Raw genomic sequence first — 15766 nt, 5'->3', positions numbered from 1 at the left:
AGCTAGACGGGCATATAACTAGACACTCATATAGCTAGACGGGCATATAGCTAGACAGGCATATAGCTAGACGGGCATATAGCTAGACGGGCATATAGCTAGACAGGCATATAGCTAGACAGGCATATAGTTAGACAGGCATATAGCTAGACAGGCATATAGCTAGACAGGCATATAGCTAGACAGGCATATAGCTAGACAGGCATATAGTTAGACAGGCATATAGCTAGACAGGCATATAGCTAGACAGGCATATAGCTAGACAGGCATATAGCTAGACAGGCATATAGCTAGACAGGCATATAGCTAGACAGGCATATAGCTAGACAGGCATATAGCTAGACAGGCATATAGCTAGACACTCATATAGCTAGACAGGCATATAGCTAGACAGGCATATAGCTAGACAGGCATATAACTAGACAGGCATATAACTAGACAGGCATATAGCTAGACAGGCATATAGCTAGACAGGCATATAGCTAGACAGGCATATAGCTAGACAGGCATATAGCTAGACAGGCATATAGCTAGACAGGCATATAGCTAGACACTCATATAGCTAGACGGGCATATAGCTAGACACTCATATAGCTAGACACTCATATAGCTAGACAGGCATATAGCTAGACACTCATATAGCTAGACAGGCATATAGCTAGACACTCATATAGCTAGACAGGCATATAGCTAGACACTCATATAGCTAGACGGGCATATAGCTAGACGGGCATATAACTAGACACTCATATAGCTAGACACTCATATAGCTAGACACTCATATAGCTAGACACTCATATAGCTAGACACTCATATAGCTAGACACTCATATAGCTAGACACTCATATAGCTAGACACTCATATAGCTAGACAGGCATATAGCTAGACGGGCATATAACTAGACACTCATATAGCTAGACGGGCATATAGCTAGACGGGCATATAGCTAGACGGGCATATAACTAGACACTCATATAGCTAGACGGGCATATAGCTAGACGGGCATATAGCTAGACGGGCATATAGCTAGACACTCATATAGCTAGACACTCATATAACTAGACAGGCATATAGCTAGACGGGCATATAGCTAGACAGGCATATAGCTAGACACTCATATAGCTAGACGGGCATATAGCTAGACACTCATATAGCTAGACGGGCATATAGCTAGACACTCATATAGCTAGACGGGCATATAGCTAGACACTCATATAGCTAGACACTCATATAACTAGACAGGCATATAGCTAGACGGGCATATAGCTAGACAGGCATATAGCTAGACACTCATATAGCTAGACGGGCATATAGCTAGACGGGCATATAGCTAGACACTCATATAGCTAGACGGGCATATAGCTAGACACTCATATAGCTAGACGGGCATATAGCTAGACACTCATATAGCTAGACGGGCATATAGCTAGACACTCATATAGCTAGACGGGCATATAGCTAGACACTCATATAGCTAGACGGGCATATAGCTAGACACTCATATAGCTAGACGGGCATATAGCTAGACACTCATATAGCTAGACGGGCATATAGCTAGACACTCATATAGCTAGACAGGCATATAGCTAGACACTCATATAGCTAGACGGGCATATAGCTAGACACTCATATAGCTAGACGGGCATATAGCTAGACACTCATATAGCTAGACGGGCATATAGCTAGACACTCATATAGCTAGACACTCATATAACTAGACAGGCATATAGCTAGACGGGCATATAGCTAGACAGGCATATAGCTAGACACTCATATAGCTAGACGGGCATATAGCTAGACGGGCATATAGCTAGACGGGCATATAGCTAGACACTCATATAGCTAGACACTCATATAACTAGACAGGCATATAGCTAGACGGGCATATAGCTAGACAGGCATATAGCTAGACACTCATATAGCTAGACAGGCATATAGCTAGACACTCATATAGCTAGACGGGCATATAGCTAGACGGGCATATAACTAGACACTCATATAGCTAGACACTCATATAGCTAGACACTCATATAGCTAGACACTCATATAGCTAGACACTCATATAGCTAGACACTCATATAGCTAGACACTCATATAGCTAGACACTCATATAGCTAGACACTCATATAGCTAGACAGGCATATAGCTAGACGGGCATATAACTAGACACTCATATAGCTAGACGGGCATATAGCTAGACGGGCATATAGCTAGACGGGCATATAACTAGACACTCATATAGCTAGACGGGCATATAGCTAGACGGGCATATAGCTAGACGGGCATATAGCTAGACGGGCATATAACTAGACGGGCATATAACTAGACAGGCATATAACTAGACAGGCATATAGCTAGACGGGCATATAGCTAGACACTCATATAGCTAGACGGGCATATAGCTAGACAGGCATATAGCTAGACAGGCATATAGCTAGACAGGCATATAGCTAGACAGGCATATAGCTAGACAGGCATATAGCTAGACAGGCATATAGCTAGACAGGCATATAACTAGACTATAGCTAGACAGGCATATAGCTAGACAGGCATATAGCTAGACAGGCATATAGCTAGACAGGCATATAGCTAGACAGGCATATAGTTAGACAGGCATATAGCTAGACAGGCATATAACTAGACAGGCATATAGCTAGACAGGCATATAGCTAGACAGGCATATAGCTAGACAGGCATATAGCTAGACAGGCATATAGCTAGACAGGCATATAGCTAGACGGGCATATAGCTAGACGGGCATATAGCTAGACAGGCATATAACTAGACAGGCATATAGCTAGACAGGCATATAGCTAGACAGGCATATAGCTAGACAGGCATATAGCTAGACAGGCATATAGCTAGACAGGCATATAACTAGACAGGCATATAGCTAGACAGGCATATAGCTAGACAGGCATATAGTTAGACAGGCATATAGCTAGACAGGCATATAGCTAGACAGGCATATAGCTAGACAGGCATATAGCTAGACGGGCATATAGCTAGACGGGCATATAGCTAGACGGGCATATAGCTAGACACTCATATAGCTAGACACTCATATAACTAGACAGGCATATAGCTAGACGGGCATATAGCTAGACAGGCATATAGCTAGACACTCATATAGCTAGACAGGCATATAGCTAGACACTCATATAGCTAGACGGGCATATAGCTAGACGGGCATATAGCTAGACGGGCATATAGCTAGACGGGCATATAGCTAGACGGGCATATAGCTAGACAGGCATATAGCTAGACAGGCATATAGCTAGACGGGCATATAGCTAGACGGGCATATAGCTAGACACTCATATAGCTAGACACTCATATAGCTAGACAGGCATATAACTAGACAGGCATATAACTAGACAGGCATATAGCTAGACAGGCATATAGCTAGACACTCATATAACTAGACAGGCATATAACTAGACAGGCATATAGCTAGACAGGCATATAACTAGACAGGCATATAGCTAGACACTCATATAGCTAGACACTCATATAGCTAGACACTCATATAGCTAGACACTCATATAGCTAGACACTCATATAGCTAGACACTCATATAGCTAGACACTCATATAGCTAGACACTCATATAGCTAGACACTCAGGCATATAGCTAGACACTCATATAGCTAGACACTCATATAGCTAGACACTCATATAGCTAGACACTCATATAGCTAGACAGGGCATATAACTAGACGGGCATATAACTAGACGGGCATATAGCTAGACAGGCATATAGCTAGACACTCATATAGCTAGACAGGCATATAGCTAGACACTCATATAGCTAGACACTCATATAGCTAGACAGGCATATAGCTAGACACTCATATAGCTAGACAGGCATATAGCTAGACACTCATATAGCTAGACACTCATATAGCTAGACAGGCATATAGCTAGACACTCATATAGCTAGACAGGCATATAGCTAGACACTCATATAGCTAGACACTCATATAGCTAGACACTCATATAGCTAGACACTCATATAGCTAGACACTCATATAGCTAGACACTCATATAGACTATAACTAGACGGGCATATAGCTAGACAGGCATATAGCTAGACGGGCATATAGCTAGACAGGCATATAACTAGACAGGCATATAACTAGACGGGCATATAGCTAGACACTCATATAGCTAGACAGGCATATAACTAGACAGGCATAGAACTAGACGGGCATATAGCTAGACGGGCATATAGCTAGACAGGCATATAGCTAGACAGGCATATAGCTAGACACTCATATAGCTAGACAGGCATATAACTAGACAGGCATATAACTAGACAGGCATATAACTAGACAGGCATATAACTAGACAGGCATATAACTAGACAGGCATATAACTAGACAGGCATATAGCTAGACGGGCTAGACAGGCATATAGCTAGACAGGCATATAGCTAGACACTCATATAGCTAGACAGGCATATAACTAGACAGGCATATAACTAGACAGGCATATAACTAGACAGGCATATAACTAGACAGGCATATAACTAGACAGGCATATAGCTAGACAGGCATATAGCTAGACAGGCATATAGCTAGACGGGCATATAGCTAGACGGGCATATAGCTAGACAGGCATATAACTAGACAGGCATATAGCTAGACACTCATATAGCTAGACAGGCATATAACTAGACAGGCATATAACTAGACAGGCATATAACTAGACAGGCATATAACTAGACAGGCATATAACTAGACAGGCATATAGCTAGACAGGCATATAGCTAGACAGGCATATAGCTAGACAGGCATATAGCTAGACAGGCATATAACTAGACACTCATATAGCTAGACAGGCATATAACTAGACACTCATATAGCTAGACAGGCATATAACTAGACACTCATATAGCTAGACAGGCATATAACTAGACACTCATATAGCTAGACAGGCATATAGACACTCATATAGCTAGACAGGCATAGACAGGCATATAACTAGACAGGCATATAACTAGACAGGCATATAACTAGACAGGCATATAACTAGACAGGCATATAACTAGACAGGCATAGACAGGCATATAGCTAGACGGGCATATAGCTAGACGGGCATATAGCTAGACAGGCATATAGCTAGACACTCATATAGCTAGACAGGCATATAACTAGACAGGCATATAGCTAGACAGGCATATAGCTAGACACTCATATAGCTAGACACTCATATAGCTAGACAGGCATATAGCTAGACGGGCATATAGCTAGACAGGCATATAGCTAGACACTCATATAGCTAGACGGGCATATAGCTAGACGGGCATATAGCTAGACACTCATATAGCTAGACACTCATATAGCTAGACAGGCATATAACTAGACAGGCATATAGCTAGACAGGCATATAGCTAGACACTCATATAGCTAGACACTCATATAGCTAGACAGGCATATAGCTAGACGGGCATATAGCTAGACAGGCATATAGCTAGACACTCATATAGCTAGACGGGCATATAGCTAGACGGGCATATAGCTAGACACTCATATAGCTAGACACTCATATAGCTAGACAGGCATATAACTAGACAGGCATATAGCTAGACGGGCATATAACTAGACAGGCATATAGCTAGACACTCATATAGCTAGACACTCATATAGCTAGACAGGCATATAACTAGACAGGCATATAGCTAGACGGGCATATAGCTAGACAGGCATATAGCTAGACAGGCATATAACTAGACAGGCATATAGCTAGACAGGCATATAGCTAGACACTCATATAGCTAGACAGGCATATAGCTAGACAGGCATATAGCTAGACAGGCATATAGCTAGACGGGCATATAGCTAGACGGGCATATAACTAGACAGGCATATAGCTAGACACTCATATAGCTAGACACTCATATAGCTAGACACTCATATAGCTAGACACTCATATAGCTAGACAGGCATATAACTAGACGGGCATATAGCTAGACGGGCATATAGCTAGACAGGCATATAGCTAGACGGGCATATAACTAGACAGGCATATAGCTAGACACTCATATAGCTAGACACTCATATAGCTAGACACTCATATAGCTAGACACTCATATAGCTAGACACTCATATAGCTAGACACTCATATAGCTAGACACTCATATAACTAGACACTCATATATAGCTAGACACTCATATAGCTAGACACTAGACATATAGCTAGACACTCATATAGCTAGACACTCATATAGCTAGACACTCATATAGCTAGACACTCATATAGCTAGACACTCATATAGCTAGACACTCATATAGCTAGACACTCATATAGCTAGACAGGCATATAACTAGACGGGCATATAGCTAGACGGGCATATAGCTAGACAGGCATATAGCTAGACGGGCATATAACTAGACAGGCATATAGCTAGACACTCATATAGCTAGACACTCATATAGCTAGACAGGCATATAACTAGACAGGCATATAACTAGACAGGCATATAGCTAGACAGGCATATAGCTAGACAGGCATATAGCTAGACGGGCATATAGCTAGACGGGCATATAACTAGACAGGCATATAGCTAGACACTCATATAGCTAGACACTCATATAGCTAGACAGGCATATAACTAGACAGGCATATAGCTAGACACTCATATAGCTAGACACTCATATAGCTAGACAGGCATATAACTAGACAGGCATATAGCTAGACAGGCATATAGCTAGACAGGCATATAGCTAGACAGGCATATAGCTAGACGGGCATATAGCTAGACACTCATATAGCTAGACACTCATATAGCTAGACAGGCATATAACTAGACAGGCATATAACTAGACAGGCATATAGCTAGACAGGCATATAGCTAGACAGGCATATAGCTAGACAGGCATATAGCTAGACAGGCATATAGTTAGACAGGCATATAGCTAGACAGGCATATAGCTAGACAGGCATATAGCTAGACAGGCATATAACTAGACAGGCATATAGCTAGACGGGCATATAACTAGACGGGCATATAGCTAGACACTCATATAGCTAGACACTCATATAGCTAGACAGGCATATAACTAGACAGGCATATAGCTAGACAGGCATATAGCTAGACAGGCATATAGCTAGACGGGCATATAGCTAGACGGGCATATAGCTAGACGGGCATATAGCTAGACGGGCATATAGCTAGACGGGCATATAGCTAGACGGGCATATAGCTAGACGGGCATATAGCTAGACGGGCATATAGCTAGACGGGCATATAGCTAGACGGGCATATAGCTAGACGGGCATATAGCTAGACGGGCATATAGCTAGACGGGCATATAGCTAGACAGGCATATAGCTAGACAGGCATATAGCTAGACAGGCATATAACTAGACAGGCATATAGCTAGACAGGCATATAGCTAGACAGGCATATAGCTAGACAGGCATATAGCTAGACACTCATATAGCTAGACACTCATATAGCTAGACAGGCATATAACTAGACAGGCATATAGCTAGACGGGCATATAGCTAGACAGGCATATAGCTAGACAGGCATATAGCTAGACAGGCATATAGCTAGACGGGCATATAGCTAGACAGGCATATAGCTAGACAGGCATATAGCTAGACACTCATATAGCTAGACAGGCATATAGCTAGACAGGCATATAACTAGACACTCATATAGCTAGACAGGCATATAGCTAGACACTCATATAGCTAGACAGGCATATAGCTAGACAGGCATATAACTAGACACTCATATAGCTAGACAGGCATATAGCTAGACACTCATATAGCTAGACACTCATATAGCTAGACAGGCATATAGCTAGACACTCATATAGCTAGACACTCATATAGCTAGACAGGCATATAGCTAGACACTCATATAGCTAGACACTCATATAGCTAGACAGGCATATAGCTAGACACTCATATAGCTAGACACTCATATAGCTAGACACTCATATAGCTAGACAGGCATATAGCTAGACGGGCATATAGCTAGACGGGCATATAACTAGACGGGCATATAGCTAGACGGGCATATAGCTAGACGGGCATATAACTAGACAGGCATATAGCTAGACGGGCATATAACTAGACAGGCATATAGCTAGACAGGCATATAGCTAGACGGGCATATAACTAGACGGGCATATAGCTAGACGGGCATATAACTAGACAGGCATATAGCTAGACGGGCATATAACTAGACAGGCATATAGCTAGACGGGCATATAGCTAGACGGGCATATAGCTAGACAGGCATATAGCTAGACAGGCATATAGCTAGACGGGCATATAGCTAGACGGGCATATAGCTAGACGGGCATATAGCTAGACGGGCATATAGCTAGACGGGCATATAGCTAGACAGGCATATAGCTAGACGGGCATATAGCTAGACAGGCATATAGCTAGACAGGCATATAGCTAGACAGGCATATAGCTAGACAGGCATATAGCTAGACGGGCATATAGCTAGACACTCATATAGCTAGACGGGCATATAGCTAGACGGGCATATAGCTAGACGGGCATATAGCTAGACGGGCATATAGCTAGACGGGCATATAGCTAGACGGGCATATAGCTAGACGGGCATATAGCTAGACGGGCATATAGCTAGACGGGCATATAGCTAGACGGGCATATAGCTAGACACTCATATAGCTAGACGGGCATATAGCTAGACGGGCATATAGCTAGACGGGCATATAGCTAGACGGGCATATAGCTAGACGGGCATATAGCTAGACAGGCATATAGCTAGACAGGCATATAGCTAGACAGGCATATAGCTAGACGGGCATATAGCTAGACAGGCATATAGCTAGACAGGCATATAGCTAGACGGGCATATAGCTAGACGGGCATATAGCTAGACGGGCATATAGCTAGACGGGCATATAGACACATATACAGTTGAAGTCGGAAGTTTACATACACTTAGGTTGGAGTCATTAAATCTCATTTTTTCAACCACTCCACACATTTCTTGTTAACAAACTATAGTTTTGGCAAGTCAGTTAGGACATCTACTTTGTGCATGACACAAGTCATTTTTCCAACAATTGTTTACCGACAGATTATTTCACTTATAATTCACTATATCACAAATCCAGTGGATCAGAAGTTTACAAACACTAAGTTGACTTCTGCCTTTAAACAGCTTGGAAAATTCCAGAAAATGATGTCATGGCTTTAGAAGCTTCTGATAGGCTGTGGATGTATTTCATGGCCTACCTTCAAACTCAGTGCCTCTTTGTTTGACATCATGGGAAAATCAAAAGAAATCAGCCAAGATCTCAGAAACAAATATTGTAGACCTCCACAAGTTTGGTTCATCCTTGGGAGCAATTTTCAAATGCCTGAAGTTACCGCGTTCATCTGTACAAACAATAGTATGCAAGTATAAACACCATGGGACCACGCAGCCGTCATACCGCTCAGGAAGGAGACGCGTTCTGTCTCCTAGAGATGAACGTACTTTGGTGCGAAAAGTGGAAATCAATCCCAGAACAACAGCAAAGGACCTTGTGAAGATGCTGGAGGAAACGAGTACAAAATGATCTACATCCACAGTAAAACGAGTCCTATATCGATATAACCTGAAAGGCCGCTCAGCAAGGAAGAAGCCACTGCTCCAAAACCGCCATAAAAAAGCCAGACTACGGTTTTCAACTGCACATGGGGACAAAGATCGTACTTTTTGGAGAAATGTCCTAGTCTGTTAAAACAAAATTGAACTGATTGGCCATAATGACCATCGTTATGTTTGGAGGAAAAAGGGTGAGGCTTGCAAGCCGAAGATACCATCCCAATGTCTCTCTCGTTCTGTCTCTGTCTCTCTGTCTCTCTCTCTCTAAAGAGAGACAACACTATATAAAGAGACAACATAGCAACACATGACAACACAGAATGGTAGCAACATGACAACAACATGGTAGCAACACAACATGACAACAACATGGCAGCAGCACAAAACATGGTACAAACATTATTGGGCACAGGCAACAGCACAAAGGGCAAGAAGGTAGAGACAACAATACATCACACAAAGCAGCCACCACTAACTAGTTAACTATTGTTGATTATGATTGATTGATTGTTTTTTATAAGATAAGTTTAATGCTAGCTAGCAATTTACCTTCGCTTCTTACTGCATTCGCGGAACAGGCAGTCTCTCATGGAGTGCAGCAAGTCAGCACCTCAGGAGTAAATGTCAGTTGGCTTTTCATAGCCGATCATTCAGAGTATCTCTACCACTCCTGCTGTCTCTAGAGTTGAAAACAGCAGGTCAAGGACAGGTAGCACGTCCGGCGAACAGGTCAGGATTCCATAGCCGCAGGCAGAACAGTTGAAACTGGAGCAGCAGCACGGCCAGGTGGACTGGGGACAGCAAGGAGTCATCATGCCAGGTAGTCCTGAGGCATGGTCCTAGGGCTCAGGTCCTCCGAGAAAGAGAGAATTAGAGAGAGCATACATCAATTCACACAGGACACCGGATAAGACAGGAGAAGTATAAATAAAGGTAAAATAAAAAAATAGAGACCTAGCAGTGTGGTGCCAGGACAACAACCTCTCCCTAAACGTGAATAAGACAGAGGAGCTGATGACGGGCCACAGGAAATGGAGGGCCGTGTATACAGCCAAGTTATCATTACTCATTATTATTTGTTTGACTTTTGTAATGTTTCTCCAGTTCCTTTCTCTCTGCGTTGGGAAGGGCCCGTAAGTAAACCTTTTGTTTATGAATCATGTGACGATTAACATTTGTTTAGAAATGTATTTTATTTACCTTCCAGATTCAGTAGCTATTTTTGCCCAAACTAAAACTTAACATCATTCATGATTGTTTTTATTTTATATTATACAACAGCTGGGTCTCTGATTTGCTTAAAACTGTTTCCCAGCTGTTATCGATTCCACAAGTAGTTTGAGTTTTGAATTTAAGTATTTTATTTCAGTTACTAAATTGTTCTTTCATGATTAGTTTTCGTATTAGTTTCAGATTTAGTTTACTATAATAACCTTCACACAGTCAGGAATGACAGGAAGAGGTGGGAAGGACCAGAGGATTGTGGGTAATGGTTGATCTCTCTCTGGCCACAGAGATGAAAGGAATGTTTTTGTTTCTTCATGAAGAGGGACAGAGAGGAGGATGTAGGGAGGAGGAGAGGAAGAAAGGGTTGTTTGAACGAATCTACTTTATTCATTAATTAGTTTATGAATCCAGGCTGCTGAGTACAGTGGGAAGCTCAGATGGGAGGAAGCTAACATGATCACATGCGTTTCTAATTCAGATTTCATTTATCGTCCTCTCTCTTGAGGACATTTAGTTTTCATGCCTTTGTCAAAACACATTACTTATGAACAAACACGGTCGACAATACAGCCACAGGTCATTAAATAACACAACCACACCTATCAGAAAGCCTGTGAATGCTAGTTATGTGAGCTTGTCTGCAGGATTCAAACTGCCATATTCTGTCCTCGGTGATACCAGTCAATAGATAATATTTCATATTTAACCAGGTGTAAATGAGCTTTTGGGGATTGTGTGTGTGTGTGTGTGTGTGTGTGTGTGTGTGTGTGTGTGTGTGTGTGTGTGTGTGTGTGTGTGTGTGTGTGTGTGTGTGTGTGTGTGTGTGTGTGTGTGTGTGTGTGTGTGTGTGTGAGAGAGAGAGAGAGTGTGCATATTTGGAGTGTGAACTCATGGAGCCTGAAAGCATGTGATATGCTGGAGGGAGGGAAGGAGGAAAGGAATGGAGGGAGAGGGGAAGGTAGGTAGACAAAGGGAGGAAAAGAGGACTGGAGGAGGATAGGGAACAGAGGGGAGGGAGGGAGGGAGAGGGGCAGAAGGTGAGGGAGAGGTGCAGAAAGGTGAGGGAGAGGCGCAGAAGGTGAGGGAGAGGTGCAGAAAGGTGAGGGAGAGGTGCAGAAAGGTGAGGGAGAGGTGCAGAAACGTGAGGGAGAGGGGCAGAAGGTGAGGGAGAGGTGCAGAAAGGTGAGGGAGAGGGGCAGAAGGTGAGGGAGAGGTGCAGAAAGGTTAGGGAAGTGAGGAAGAGGGGCAGAAAGGTTAGGGAAGTGAGGAAGAGGGACAGAAAGGTTAGGGAAGTGAGGAAGAGGGGCAGAAAGGTTAGGGAAGTGAGGAAGAGGGGCAGAAAGGTTAGGGAAGTAAGGAAGAGGGGCAGAAAGGTTAGGGAAGAGGAAGAGGAGAAAGGTTAGGGGCAGAAAGGTTAGGGAAGTGAGGAAGAGGGGCAGAAAGGTTAGGGAAGTGAGGAAGAGGGGCAGAAAGGTTAGGGAAGTGAGGAAGAGGGGCAGAAAGGTTAGGGAAGTGAGGAAGAGGGGCAGAAAGGTTAGGGAAGTGAGGAAGAGGGGCAGAAAGGTTAGGGAAGTGAGGAAGAGGGGCAGAAAGGTTAGGGAAGTGAGGAAGAGGGGCAGAAAGGTTAGGGAAGTGAGGAAGAGGGGCAGAAAGGTTAGGGAAGTGAGGAAGAGGGGCAGAAAGGTTAGGGAAGTGAGGAAGAGGGGCAGAAAGGTTAGGGAAGTGAGGAAGAGGGGCAGAAAGGTTAGGGAAGTGAGGAAGAGGGGCAGAAAGGTTAGGGAAGTGAGGAAGAGGGGCAGAAAGGTTAGGGAGTGAGGAAGAGGGGCAGAAAGGTTAGGGAAGTGAGGAGTGGGAAGTGAGGAAGAGGGGCAGAAAGGTTAGGGAAGTGAGGAAGAGGGGCAGAAAGGTTAGGGAAGTGAGGAAGAGGGGCAGAAAGGTTAGGGAAGTGAGGAGAGGGGCAGAAAGGTTAGGGAAGTGAGGGAGAGTGGCAGAAAGGGTAGGGAAGTGAGGAAGAGGGACAGAAAGGTTAGGGAAGTGAGGAAGAGGGGCAGAAAGGTTAGGGAAGTGAGGAAGAGGGGCAGAAAGGTTAGGGAAGTGAGGGAGAGGGCAGAAAGGTTAGGGAAGTGAGGAAGAGGGGGGGCAGAAAGGTTAGGGAAGTGAGGGAGAGGGCAGAAAGGTTAGGGAAGTGAGGAAGAGGGGCAGAAAGGTTAGGGAGAGGGGCTGAAAGGTTAGGGAAGTGAGGAAGAGGGGCAGAAAGGTTAGGGAAGTGAGGGAGAGGGGCAGAAAGGTTAGGGAAGTGAGGAAGAGGGGCAGAAAGGTTAGGGAAGTGAGGAAGAGGGGCAGAAAGGTTAGGGAAGTGAGGAAGAGGGGCAGAAAGGTTAGGGAAGTGAGGAAGAGGGGCAGAAAGGTTAGGGAAGTGAGGGAGAGTGGCAGAAAGGTTAGGGAAGGGAGGGAGAGGGGCTGAAAGGTTAGGGAAGTGAGGAAGAGTGGCAGAAAGGTTAGGGAAGGGAGGGAGAGGGGCAGAAAGGTTTGTAGTCTTTGCAGTAAAAAAATGGCAGTTTTTAACAAAAGATGCCCATTTGTCACATTCCTAGTTCATAGGTGCTATGGTTGAGAGCCTTGATCTTTGCTGAAAACACTCCCTGCCATTGTTAAAAAGGCACCACTAAGATTCAAATTCAGAATCTTCTGTTTACTAGACCAACTAAGTGGTGGTTACTTAAGGAACTGCAGATACGTTTTTTCATGGTTCATAATGTGCCATGGATGAGAGTCTTGCTCTTTGCTAAAAACACTCCCTGCCATTATTAGGTGTTTTATTTATAAATTGAAGGCTGTTTCCAGTCCAGACTCAATGGGCACGTCATTAACTGAGATGACCACTGAACAGCAGGACATAATCCAGTTTGTGTCTTTAAACTTTTGGTGGAACATGATCTGTTCTCAAGCCGCTGGTAGAACTACATGCTGCCGATGAGGAAAAAGGCACTGCTGAGATTCGAACTCAGGATCTCCTGTTTACTAGACAGGCGCTTTAACCAACTAAGCCACAGCACCTAATGGTGCCTCTGGGCTTTTGGGAGTGTTTTATTCATGGTGCATGGGTGCGTGCCTTGCTGGGTAATAAAAACACTCCCTGCCGTTGTAAAAAGGCACTGCTGAGATTCGAACTCAGGATCTCCTGTTTACTAGACAGGCGCTTTAACCAACTAAGCCACAGCACCAGGTGTCTGCTCATGCTGCTCGGTAGTCTTTTGTTAATGGTTCAGAGGTCCCATTGACGAGTGACTCCGTTGTTTGTAAAGCTTAAGTTTAGCACACTCCTCCTGAACAGGGTGTTCAACCTGGAGACGTGGGGATTAGTGTGAGCACTTAGAAACTCAAACAAGCCTAAAAACTAGTTTATATTGTTGTTGTTAACGTTTCATTTAATTTGTATCGTTTTTTTTAAATAATGTTTTTGTAAAGTTTATTTTTGGTGCTTTAAGATTAAAGTATTGAGCTTTGTCTTTTTTTGGTCGGTTTGAATGTTCCTTTTAAATATGTAGAGGCTTTGAGTTTGTTGTTGTGACAGCCTTCCCTCTGTGAACTCACAACCTTCAGATTAGAAGGCTGACGCTCTGCCTACTGCACGGAAGAGGCCTGGCTGCCTACTGCACGGAAGAGGCCTGGCTGCCTACTGCACGGAAGAGGCCTGGCTGCCTACTGCACGGAAGAGGCCTGGCTGCCTACTGCACGGAAGAGGCCTGGCTGCCTACTGCACGGAAGAGGCCTGGCTGCCTACTGCACGGAAGAGGCCTGGCTGCCTACTGCACGGAAGAGGCCTGGCCGCCTACTGCACGGAAGAGGCCTGGCCGCCTACTGCACGGAAGAGGCCTGGCCGCCTACTGCACGGAAGAGGCCTGGCCGCCTACTGCACGGAAGAGGCCTGGCCGCCTACTGCACGGAAGAGGCCTGGCCGCCTACTGCACGGAAGAGGCCTGGCCGCCTACTGCACGGAAGAGGCCTGGCCGCCTACTGCACGGAAGAGGCCAGGCCGCCTACTGCACGGAAGAGGCCAGGCCGCCTACTGCACGGAAGAGGCCAGGCCGCCTACTGCACGGAAGAGGCCAGGCCGCCTACTGCACGGAAGAGGCCTGGCCGCCTACTGCACCGAAGAGGCCTGGCCGCCTACTGCACCGAAGAGGCCTGGCCGCCTACTGCACCGAAGAGGCCTGGCCGCCTACTGCACCGAAGAGGCCTGGCCGCCTACTGCACGGAAGAGGCCTGGCCGCCTACTGCACGGAAGAGGCCTGGCCGCCTACTGCACGGAAGAGGCCTGGCCGCCTACTGCACCGAAGAGGCCTGGCCGCCTACTGCACCGAAGAGGCCTGGCCGCCTACTGCACCGGGAAGAGGCCTGGCCGCCTACTGCACCGAAGAGGCCTGGCTTCAGATTAGAAGGCTGACGCGCTGCCTACTGCACCGAAGAGGCCTGGCTGCCTACTGCACCGAAGAGGCCTGGTTTCAGATTAGAAGGCTGACGCGCTGCCTACTGCACCGAAGAGGCCTGGCCGCCTACTGCACCGAAGAGGCCTGGCTTCAGATTAGAAGGCTGACGCGCTGCCTACTGCACCGAAGAGGCCTGGCCGCCTACTGCACCGAAGAGGCCTGGCTTCAGATTAGAAGGCTGACGCGCTGCTTACTGCACCGAAGAGGCCTGGAGGACGTTAAAAGCATGTGTCTGTTTCATGGTGTCTGGTTTTTAGGGGTGGAGTTAAACGCTGATCACTGACTGGCTGATGGTATTAGTGGGGCATGCATATACTTCAACCAGAGGCGCTGGTTCAGAGATGTCTATCTATCACTTGTCTATCTATCTGTTGGTATGTCTGTCTGTCTTTGTCTGTAAAGAACGCACACTGGTGCAGTAAGGAGAGAGGAAAAAGTGTTTTGTGAAGCAGTCCTTT

General features: G+C 45.1%; 1 protein-coding gene and 2 non-coding genes across 4 annotated transcripts in view; 1 reads left to right on the top strand and 2 right to left on the bottom strand.

Annotated features, from left to right (window-relative positions):
- The window catches only part of LOC118380601 (F-BAR and double SH3 domains protein 2-like), a 115566-nt gene that overhangs the window by 9949 nt on the left and 89851 nt on the right, over positions 1 to 15766 (top strand). The gene's annotated exons all lie outside the window — the stretch shown is intronic.
- trnat-agu (transfer RNA threonine (anticodon AGU)) lies at positions 13802 to 13875 on the bottom strand. Its single transcript has one exon. It is a non-coding gene; the product is annotated as a tRNA-Thr (tRNA).
- trnat-agu (transfer RNA threonine (anticodon AGU)) lies at positions 13969 to 14042 on the bottom strand. The gene has a single exon. It is a non-coding gene; the product is annotated as a tRNA-Thr (tRNA).

Source organism: Oncorhynchus keta, chromosome 18 (genome assembly GCF_023373465.1).
Source record: "Oncorhynchus keta strain PuntledgeMale-10-30-2019 chromosome 18, Oket_V2, whole genome shotgun sequence".
Taxonomy (NCBI): Eukaryota; Metazoa; Chordata; class Actinopteri; order Salmoniformes; family Salmonidae; genus Oncorhynchus; species Oncorhynchus keta.
The sequence above is the reverse complement of the archived record's forward strand: the minus strand, read 5'-3'. Positions and strand labels throughout refer to the sequence as shown.